At 41.6% G+C, this 9,770-nt stretch overlaps 1 pseudogene; it reads left to right on the forward strand.

The window, feature by feature from the left end:
• The first annotated feature begins 3,604 nt into the window (after positions 1-3,604).
• On the forward strand, positions 3,605-9,126 carry LOC104988643 (annotated as a pseudogene).
• The last annotated feature ends 644 nt before the right edge of the window (positions 9,127-9,770 follow it).

Here is a 9,770-nt window from a genome sequence, read left to right on the forward strand (position 1 = left end):
TTATGAAAAACATATTATCATAGCCATATATTGCTTAATACTTAGAAAAGGCAAAGGTGTAACCGAGAAGGACCTTAAGGGGGTCTTCCCAGGACAGGCCTTCCCCACATTCTCTGCTTTAGCTCCTCTCTGAAGTACCCAGATTATAGTATGTGATGCAAATTTCTTGAGTTGTTTTGCAGCCTTGAACTCCTGCCCCCACTGGAAGATGTTAATGACTTGATGACCCTGAATACATAGCCCCAGTCTTCCTGGAGCCTAAGGACTGAGAATGCTAACCCCTGTGACACCTCACTGCGACCTCACCACCAGCCAATCAGAGAATTGTGCACAAGCTGATCATAGACCCTGTGACCCACCTCCCCTCACCTGACTTCTAAAAGTGCCACGCAGGGGAAATCTGTTCAGGCTCTGGTTCAGGAAGATTCTACATGCGGCGGAACAACAAAGCCTGTCAGCCACAACTACTAATTCTGTGCTCCAGAGTTCAGGAGCTGCAACGACTGAAGCCCACACGCCCTAGAGCCCTTGCCGGGCAACGTGAGAAACTACCACGATGGGAAGCCTGCACCCCGCACCTAGAGAAAGCTCCTGCATAGCAACAAAGACCCAGTGCAGCCAAAAAAAAAAAGGACTTTGCTGAAACCCTTTGGGGAGTTCATGACTTTTTAGGGCAAGAGTCACCCATTTCCTTGCATGGCCTGCAATTAACTTTCTCTGCTCCAAACGTCAGTATTTCAGTTTGTTTAGTCTCTCTGTGCATCTGGCACATGAACTTGCCTTAACAAAAATAACTTTATAATTGAGAAATCTAGCATCACCTGAAATCATTCAGTCTCCCTGATAATGGGACAAACATATTTCTCTCCATGGTTGAAGGACTGAGAAGTACACAATATCTAAGAATGCATTATCCAACCAAAACCCAGAATTCCTATTTGTAACTAGAATCTAATCATGAGGAAACACTCAGATAATCCGAATTGAGAGAAAGTGGGCTTAGAGACTTAAAAAATCAGCGTTATTAATTTGGAAATGAAATTATTATTTATACACTCTGTGCTCAGTCATGTCTCTTTGTGACCCTAGGGACTGTAGCCTGCCAAGGTCCTCTGTCTGTGGAATTTTCCAGGCAAGCTTCCTGGAGTGGGCTGCCATTTACTCCTCCAGGGGATCTTCCCAAACTAGGGATCGAACCCATGTCTATTGCATTGGCAGGTGGGTTCTTTACCACTAGTGCCATATAGCAATCCCATTGGAAAATGCTGGGAATCAATAAATGCTGTGTATGATCCTTGATTGCTTTTTGGAATAAAAACAAAGTAAAAAACTGAAAATACAAAGAAACAATTAAAAAAAGTTACAAAGGATATTATTATTGTGATGGGGAAAATTAAATATGGGATCCATTTTAGATAATAAGATCAATTTTAAATTTCTAGAGTATTTTAACGTGTGAGTATGTAGAAGAATATTCTTATTCTGGGAGATGGATGCATCCTAAGGTATTTTAGTTATAACACAATAGAGTTAAAGGAATATGGATATGAGCAAATGTTAAGAATTGAAGAATTTTGGTGAAGAGTTTGCACAGTTTATTGTACCATTCTTTCAACTTTCCTGTAGGTTTGAAACTTCTCAAATACTAACTTGGGAAAATAATTTAAAAATAAAAACCCATTGTATTTTTAGTGCATGGTGGTTGTGGTTTAGTCACTAAGTTGCATCGTGTCCAACACTTATGACCCCATGGACTGTAGCCCGCCAAGCTTCTCTGTCCATGGGATATTCCAGGCAAGAATACTGGAGTGGGTAGTCATTTCTTTCTCCAAGGGATCTTCACAACTCAGGGATTGAACCCAGGTCTCCTGCATTGCAAGTGATTTTTTTTTTTTTTAAACCACCTGAGCTAGGAGGGAAGTCATTTTAGTGCATAGATGTTCTCAAATAGAAATCAGTGTTAGGTGATTTTATTTGGTTTTGCATGCTAAGTCGCTTCAGTCAACCTCTTTGTGACCCAATGGGCTGTAGCAACACCAGGATCCTCTGTCCATGGGATTCTCTAGGCAAGAATACTGGAGTGGGTTGCCATGCTCTCCTTCTAGGAATCTTCCCGACCCAGGAACCGAACCCGTACCTTTTAAGTCTCCTGCATTGTCAGGTGGGTTCTTTACCACTAGCACCACCTGGGAAGCTCTACGTGGTTTTAGGTACATTGTTTAATCTAAAATCTTATCGGAAATTTAGATATTCTTTTCTTTACAGATGAAGAAAAAAAAAAAAAAAAAAAACCTCAAAGGAAGCACGAGTTATTCAGTAAAAAGGCTGCTCTTTGACAATTATCCTTACGACTACTTCTTCAACCTCTCCCAAGATCCAACTTAGAGAAGTTTTTATTCAAGAATTGCAGTTCTGAAAACTACTGATTCTCAAAGAAAAATAATTTGATTTCAGTTCTAAATCTTCTAATTCCTGATCCATCATTTTTATTATTTTAAAAAAGTATTCTTTAAGCCATTTTTACATAAGCAATAAATATCTTTTTCTTAGCATCTGCCTCAGTTCCTCCTAAAATTTCTAACAATCTGTTTCCTAGTATATGAGTCTATGTATATACTCACTCATATGAGTGAGTATACTCATACTAAAATAATATTTTTCCTCAGTATCATTTTTCTTAAACTCTACTTCATATATCCTAGTGAGTTTCTCTACTAAAATATCAAATAACTCTCTTTTCAGTTTAAACTTCTCAGTGGCCTACCTAATTGATTTCTCAAATGCAGCTAACAGCCATGTAACCTCTGGTGTCCACCCTGCAGTTATTATTGTGTTATCTATATAGGCCTTCCCTAGGGGGCTGCTCCACCGCTGCTAACATTAGACCCCACCATTCTCTTTCCCAAAGATTTGCTGCACAGACTCACGGGCACTGCAGAAATCAGCACTGTGCAGCCCGCTGGCAGCATGCCTTGTAGCTGCTGTATCTTACCATTTTGTAAATACTATTATAAAGTTAATGTATGTATGATCATCAGGTTTTTTTGTTTGTTTGTTTTTCTGTTTTTTTTTTTTTTTTTTTACTATTTTCAGCATATCACTAGCATTTGCGTCTGTTTCTTCCTTTTTTTAAATTCTTTTGAACTTATTTTGAGAGCAGTTTCTGAAATACAAAGCAGATAGAACAGAAATAATTTTCTAAGTGTCCTTTTCCCCTCTTTTTCTTTTTTTGGTAGAGATTCAGCTTGAACATAATTTTAGATTTCAAGGAGATCTGCACTCATCTGAAGGCTGGGTCAAATGGGCTCTTTATAGTCAGTTTGGATGGACTGTTTGAATCATGGGTATAGGGACATGGAGGGAAAGAGAGTGGAACTGGTGCAAAAAACAAGATGACTGTGTTCACCAAGAGTGCTTCATAGAGAAATAATATGGCCTCATCCCTGTCTCCACTGGCCTATCTCCTGTTCACTCAGGCCTGACTCTTCAGGAAAGAGTAGAATAAATGAATAAATCTCATTACTCTATCACTCTCATGGACTCTGAGAGCACTGTCTCACCACTGGTGGAAGTCTTATGGCTAAAGCAAGTACGGCAATTGCAGATGGCTGAGGTACAGATGCCTGCAGCAGCTAGGCTGGCAATGGCAGTGATCTCTCTAGGACCAACACTACAGAAAATGTGAGTTATTGGCAAAGGTACCCAAGATTCTGGCCTTAGGCAACAGCAGCCTTCACTTGGCTTCTGCGAGTTTAAGCAGTACACTGGAAACCTAGGCAGACACTGGTGTGATCCCTTTAGTTAATAGGAAGCAGCATCATAATGAGCCACCAGAGGAAAATAGGAGAAGATTTATATTCCACAATTAGGAGCTAGTTCCTAATATGATGTCCCTGTGGAAATCCCAATAATCAGTTTAGAGACAGTTAGAACTTCTAGGGTTCCTACACATGAGTGGAACTTGGGGAAGGTCAGACAGAGAAATACGATGGTTGGCTCTCTCATTCTACAGTTACCTCAAGTAGAGTACTGGTAGGTATAAATGTTAAGGTTTCCTTTACCAGAAAAGAAAAATATATGTATTTTCATGGGTGCCTGACACCACACTATCTTAGGTTGTAATGTCTTTTGACCAATAATTGGAATCACATCTTTCCTGTGGAGAAATTCTTAGAAATACTACAAAATAGAAAGCAATCAGCAGTCATCTGCTATCTTAAAGATTTGAGAGTAAGTCAGAAGAAAATATTGAACTCAGTAGGAGTGATGAAATTTATTATGAAATGATTAATTTAGTTTTAGATACACCAATTATACTATTACCATGGTATTTATTAACATAGCACAGTGATTAGGCAATTGAGGTAGAGGCCAAGGAAGTGCTACTGGAAAGGAAGGAAAGATCCCTTTCCAGTATCTACAGCTGGGAGAAGAGATATTGTTACTGAAATAATAATTTTATAATTCTGTATGCTTCCCTGGTGGCTCAGATGGTAAAGAATCTGTCTGCAATTAAGGAGAACTAGGTTCAGGCCCTGGGTCAGGAAGATCCCCTGGAGAAGGGAATGGCACCCCACTCAGGTATTTTTGCCTGGAGAATTCCATGGACAGAGGAGCCTGGCAGGCTACAGTCCATGGAGTAGCAAAGAGTTGGACACGACTGAATGATTAACACTTTCACTTTCATGACACAAATTATTCTTAGCTATGTATTTACTCTTTGCTAGTTTTCTCTCAACTTTCTTTCTTAAGTTCCATATCTTTCAATTTTTTTTAATTAGTTTGATGGAATACCAGTTTTAGAATTTCTTTCAGGCACAGCTTTAGGCAGAGAAATTTTCTGAATCTTCACTTTTCTGGAAAATGCTTTGCCATGTTATTTTAATGCCAGTTTGACTATATATAAGATCCTAAGTTTGAGAGAAAATAATTTTCTCTCAAGACTTTGAAGATATTGACATTAAGAATGATTTTCTGACTCTCCTTTATTTATTCAGATTTAATCTCACTTATGCATATTTCCCACATAAGAAAATAGGAGATACAGTGGACTCTTTGAGAGAGAGATATATATATATATAAATATATATAAACTTTCTGTAACTTCCTTGGCCCTCCTCCACCATCCCTTTACTTTGAATGGTAGATACTAACAGAAAAACCATATCAAAATTCTCAGAAATGTTAAAGAAACTTGGAAGCTATGTCAAAACAGAATGGCATTTAAACATGTATAATATCATATATGAAAAAAAAAAAGTTCTGGAAATGAAAGTGAAAATCGCTCAGTCATGTCCAACTCTTTGTGACCCCATAGTCTATACAATCCATGGAATTCTCCAGGCCAGAATACTGGAGTGGGTAACCTTTCCCTTCTCCAGGGTATCCTCCAAATCCAGGGATCAAACCCAAGTCTCCCTCCTTGCAGGCAGATTCTTTACCAGCTGGGCCACAAGGGAAGCCCAAGAATACTGGAGTGGGTAGCCTTAAAAAAAAAAAAAAAAATGACTGTTAAAGCTATAAAAAGTACTGTCTTATTGGGATGAGGGATTGGGAAGAACAGAGCCAAATGTTAAATCATAGGACAATCCCACAGGTGGAAATAAAAGAGCTTTTCTTTTGTACATGTGATAGCTCATGGTCTTTTTCTCCTCTATTCTATGGACATAGTGACACTCACATTTGCCTGATCAGGTAAAGAATCATCTGTAAGAAGTGATGCACTGTGTTTGTTTCTCCAGCAACTCATTTTCTCTATAGAAGCTTTCAATCTCAACTTTGATGATTTATTTATGGTACAAAAGTTTATTTTACTATGATACTCTAGAAGCTTTACACATGTAAGTAATATAATGATTCATGTTTTAAATATTTTTCTCAAACTATTAGAGGTATCTGTCACTTAGAACTATATGCAGAAAGCAACTTTTGAATTTAAATATTATCAAATATCTATATTTGTTCATTTTTAAAATTTATATTGTTTTTGCTATAATACATGTTGAGTATAGAAATAGTTAAAAAAAAATCTAAACAAGAGGAAAATACCAATCTCTGGTATTCTATTATCCAGAAATAGGTGCTACAGTATTTTGGTTTGTATAATTTCCATTATTTCTCTAAACCTAATGTAGTAAGTTTTGAAGACAGGATGCTTATTTCATGGCAGTGTGTTTTAAAACTGCATTTGAAATCATGTTTTCCTTTATGTTCTGTTCACTTCCCTAAATCTAATTTTAGTTTTGGGTAAATGAGTTTTATAGTATAGTATTACATAAGAAAAGGGATTTTTTATCTCATCTACTCTGAATCCAATTTACATCAGGAAACTCTACCCTATATACAGTTTCCATAGGGTAGAGGAGGAAAAGGTTCATCTGCTATTAACACATGGACAAGGAACACTTCTTTTTCAGATGCTTCTCTGCTTACATGCCCTGGATGTGGCAGTTACTAAGTTTCTCTGTGTCCTTGCTTCTTATAGCATGCCCCAAAAATGGAACCCCAATAGCATGGAAATCACTTGCTGCTACTGCTAAGTCCCTTCAGTTGTGTCTGACTCTGTGAGACCCCATAGATGGCAGCCCACCAGGCTCCCCCGTCCCTGGGATTCTCCAGGCAAGAACACTGGAGTGGGTTGCCAATTCTTTCTCCAATGCATGAAAGTGAAAGGTGAAAGTGAAGTCCCTCAGTCGTATCCGACTCTTATCGACCCCATGGACTGCAGCCTAACAGGCTCCTCCATCCATGGGATTTTCTAAGCAAGAGTACTGGAGTAGGGTGCCATTGCCTTCTCCAGGAAATCACTTGAGGTCTTGTTAAAACTGCAGAAGTGAAGTGACGACAGTAAAGTGAAGTCGCTCAGTTAAATCTGACTCTTTGTGACCCCATGGACTGTAGTTTGCCAGGCTCCTCCATACACAGGATTTCCCAGGCAAGAGTATTGGAGTGGATTGCCATTTCCTTCTCCAGAGGATCTCCTGGATCACCTGGATCTCCCACATTGCAGGCAGACTCTTTAACATCTAGGCTGCCAGGGAGCTAGATGCTTCATTGCTTATATGTCTTGGATGTGGCAGTGATTAAGTTTCTCTATGTCCTTGCATGGCCCAAGGATGGAACCCCAATAGCACAGGAATCACTTGAGGTCTTGTTAAAACTGAAGAATCTGGGCTTAAATATTATAGAGAGACATAACCAGGACTTTCTATTTAACAGTAACTCAAGGTGATCTTTGGAGAAGGCAATGGCACCCCACTCCAGTACTCTTGCCTGGAAAATCCCATGGACGGAGGAGCCTGGTAGGCTGCAGTCCATGGGGTCGCTAAGAGTCAGACACGATTGAGCAACTTCACTTTGACTTTTTACTTTCATGTATTGGAGAAGGAAATGGCAACCCACTCCAGTGTTCTTGCCTGGAGAATCCCAGGGACGGGGGTGCCTGGTGGGCTGCACAGAGTCGGAAATGACTGAAGCGACTTAGCAGCAGCAGCAGCAGCAAGATGATTTTTAAACTGGAGTTCTGAGGAGCTGTTTTTCAGCCATAGCTTCCATCAGGCCTTTCTTTCTGGAGGCTCTAGCTTTCCCTAAGCTCTGAAAACACCAGTCCTCCCTTGCCTCTTCACCTCAGGGATAGCAATGGTTTCTCATTCTCATTACTCCCTTCCTGTTCCCATTCTTTGTGAATTTCTTTAACTTCACTTATACCACTGTAAACATCTCCTTCAATAAAGTCTCCTTTTAAATTTTGGTTTTCTCTGGGTATACGCCCAGAAGTGAGATTGATGGGTCATATGATAATTCAATTTTCACTTTTTAAGGAACCTCTGTAAAAGCACTATTTACAGTGGAAGCAACCTAAATGTCCATCAAATGAATGGATAAAGGAGGTGTGTGTGTGTGTGTGTGTGTGTGTGTGTGTACAGTCACTGCCTTCTACAAGTGCCAGGGCCCAGCAGGCAGCGCTGAGGCTGGCAGGGCCCCAGGAGAGGGAGGGGAGGAGAAGCCGTCAAGCAGCGGCTGAGGCCACCGCTGAGCCTCCCTTCCCCTCTGTGGCCAGGCGCCATGTAGGGAGGGGTGGGGAGAGGCGTCAGGGCTGGGGTCTTCTTTTCAAGGAGCTGGACAGTAATAAGCATGATCGCGTGGACATCCGCAAGTTGCTCCAGGGACTGGCCTGCCTGGGCTGGGGCCACCAGGACCACGGCGGCCAACAGGGCATCTCCCCTGAGGGTGACACTGACCCAGATGGCGGCCTTGACCTAGAGGAGTTTATCCTCTACCTGCAGGAGCAGGGACAACGCCTTCTACTTCTGTTCCAGTCTGGACCACAATCAGGATGGCCATTTCAATGTCTCTCAGATCCAGCAGAGTTTCCCAGCCCTGAGCATTTCCATCTAGCTGGAGCAGAGAAAATCCTGCACAGCATAGACACGCGATAGCACCATGCCCATTGACTGGCAGGAGTGGCGTGACTAGTTCCTGTTGCATTCACTGGAGAACGTAGAAGACGTGCTGTATTTCTGGAAGCATTCCATGGTCCTGGATATTGGCTAGTGCCTGACCACCCCAGATGAGTTATTGGAGCAGGAGAAGCTGACTGGGGAGTGGTGGAAGCAGCTGGTGGCGGACGCAGAGGCAGGTGCCATGCCCTGTAGAGGCACAGCCCCTCTGGACCGTCTCAAGGTCTTCACGCAGATCCACACCTCCAAGAGCAACCGGCCAAACATCCTGGGGGGCCTCCGGAAGGAGCATGATCCAAGAGAGGGCCGTGTGCTCCCTGTGGTGTGGCAACGGATTAACGTGCTCAAGATTGCACCTGAGTCGGACATCAAATTCATGGCCTATGAGCAGATCAAGTGAGCCATCCAGGGGCAACAGCAGACACCGCACGTGCAAGAGCACCTTGTGGCCGGCTCCCTGGCTGGTGCCACATCCCAAACCATCATCTACCCCATGGAGGTGCTGAAGACGCGGCTGACCCTTTGCTTGACGGGCCAGCAAAAGAGGCTGCTGGACTGTGAGTGGCCGGTTCTGGAGTGAGAGGGGCCCCGCGCCTTCTACAATAGCTTACCTGCCCAACAGGTTCTGAGCATCATCCCCTATGTGGGCATTGACCTGGCCATCTAAGAGGAGACCCGTGTTCAATCCCTGGATCAGGAAGATCCCTTGGAGAAGGAAATGGCAACCCACTCCAGTATTCTTTCCTGGAGAATTCCATGGACAAAGGAGCCTGTCAGGCTACAGTTCATGGCGTCGCAAAAGGCTGTGACACAACCGAACAACTCACACACACACACACACACACACATATATACACACAACAGAGTATCACTCAACCATTAAAGAATGAAACTGGGTCATTTGTAGACGTGGATAGACCTAGAGAGTGTCATATAAAATAAAATATGTCAGAAACAGAAAAACAAATATTGTATATTAATGCATATGTGCAGATTCTAGAAAAAATTGTACCAATGAACCTGTTTGTGAGGTAGAAATAGAGACATGTATGTAGAGAACAACATGGACACTAAGTGGGGAAAGGATGTTTGGGATAATTTGGGAAATTGGGATTGACATATATACATTAATACGTATAAAAAAGATATAACTTGAGAGCCTGTTCTATAGCACAAGGAACTCTCCTTAGTACTCTGTAGTGACCTAAATGGAATGAAATCCAAAACAGTGGTGATATATGACACATATAACTGATTAACTTTGTTGTACAGCAGAAACTAACACAACATTATAAAGCAAAGAAACCCCAA

This window comes from Bison bison, unplaced genomic scaffold, assembly GCF_000754665.1.
Source record: "Bison bison bison isolate TAMUID 2011002044 unplaced genomic scaffold, Bison_UMD1.0 scf7180017864139, whole genome shotgun sequence".
Lineage (NCBI taxonomy): Eukaryota > Metazoa > Chordata > Mammalia > Artiodactyla > Bovidae > Bison > Bison bison.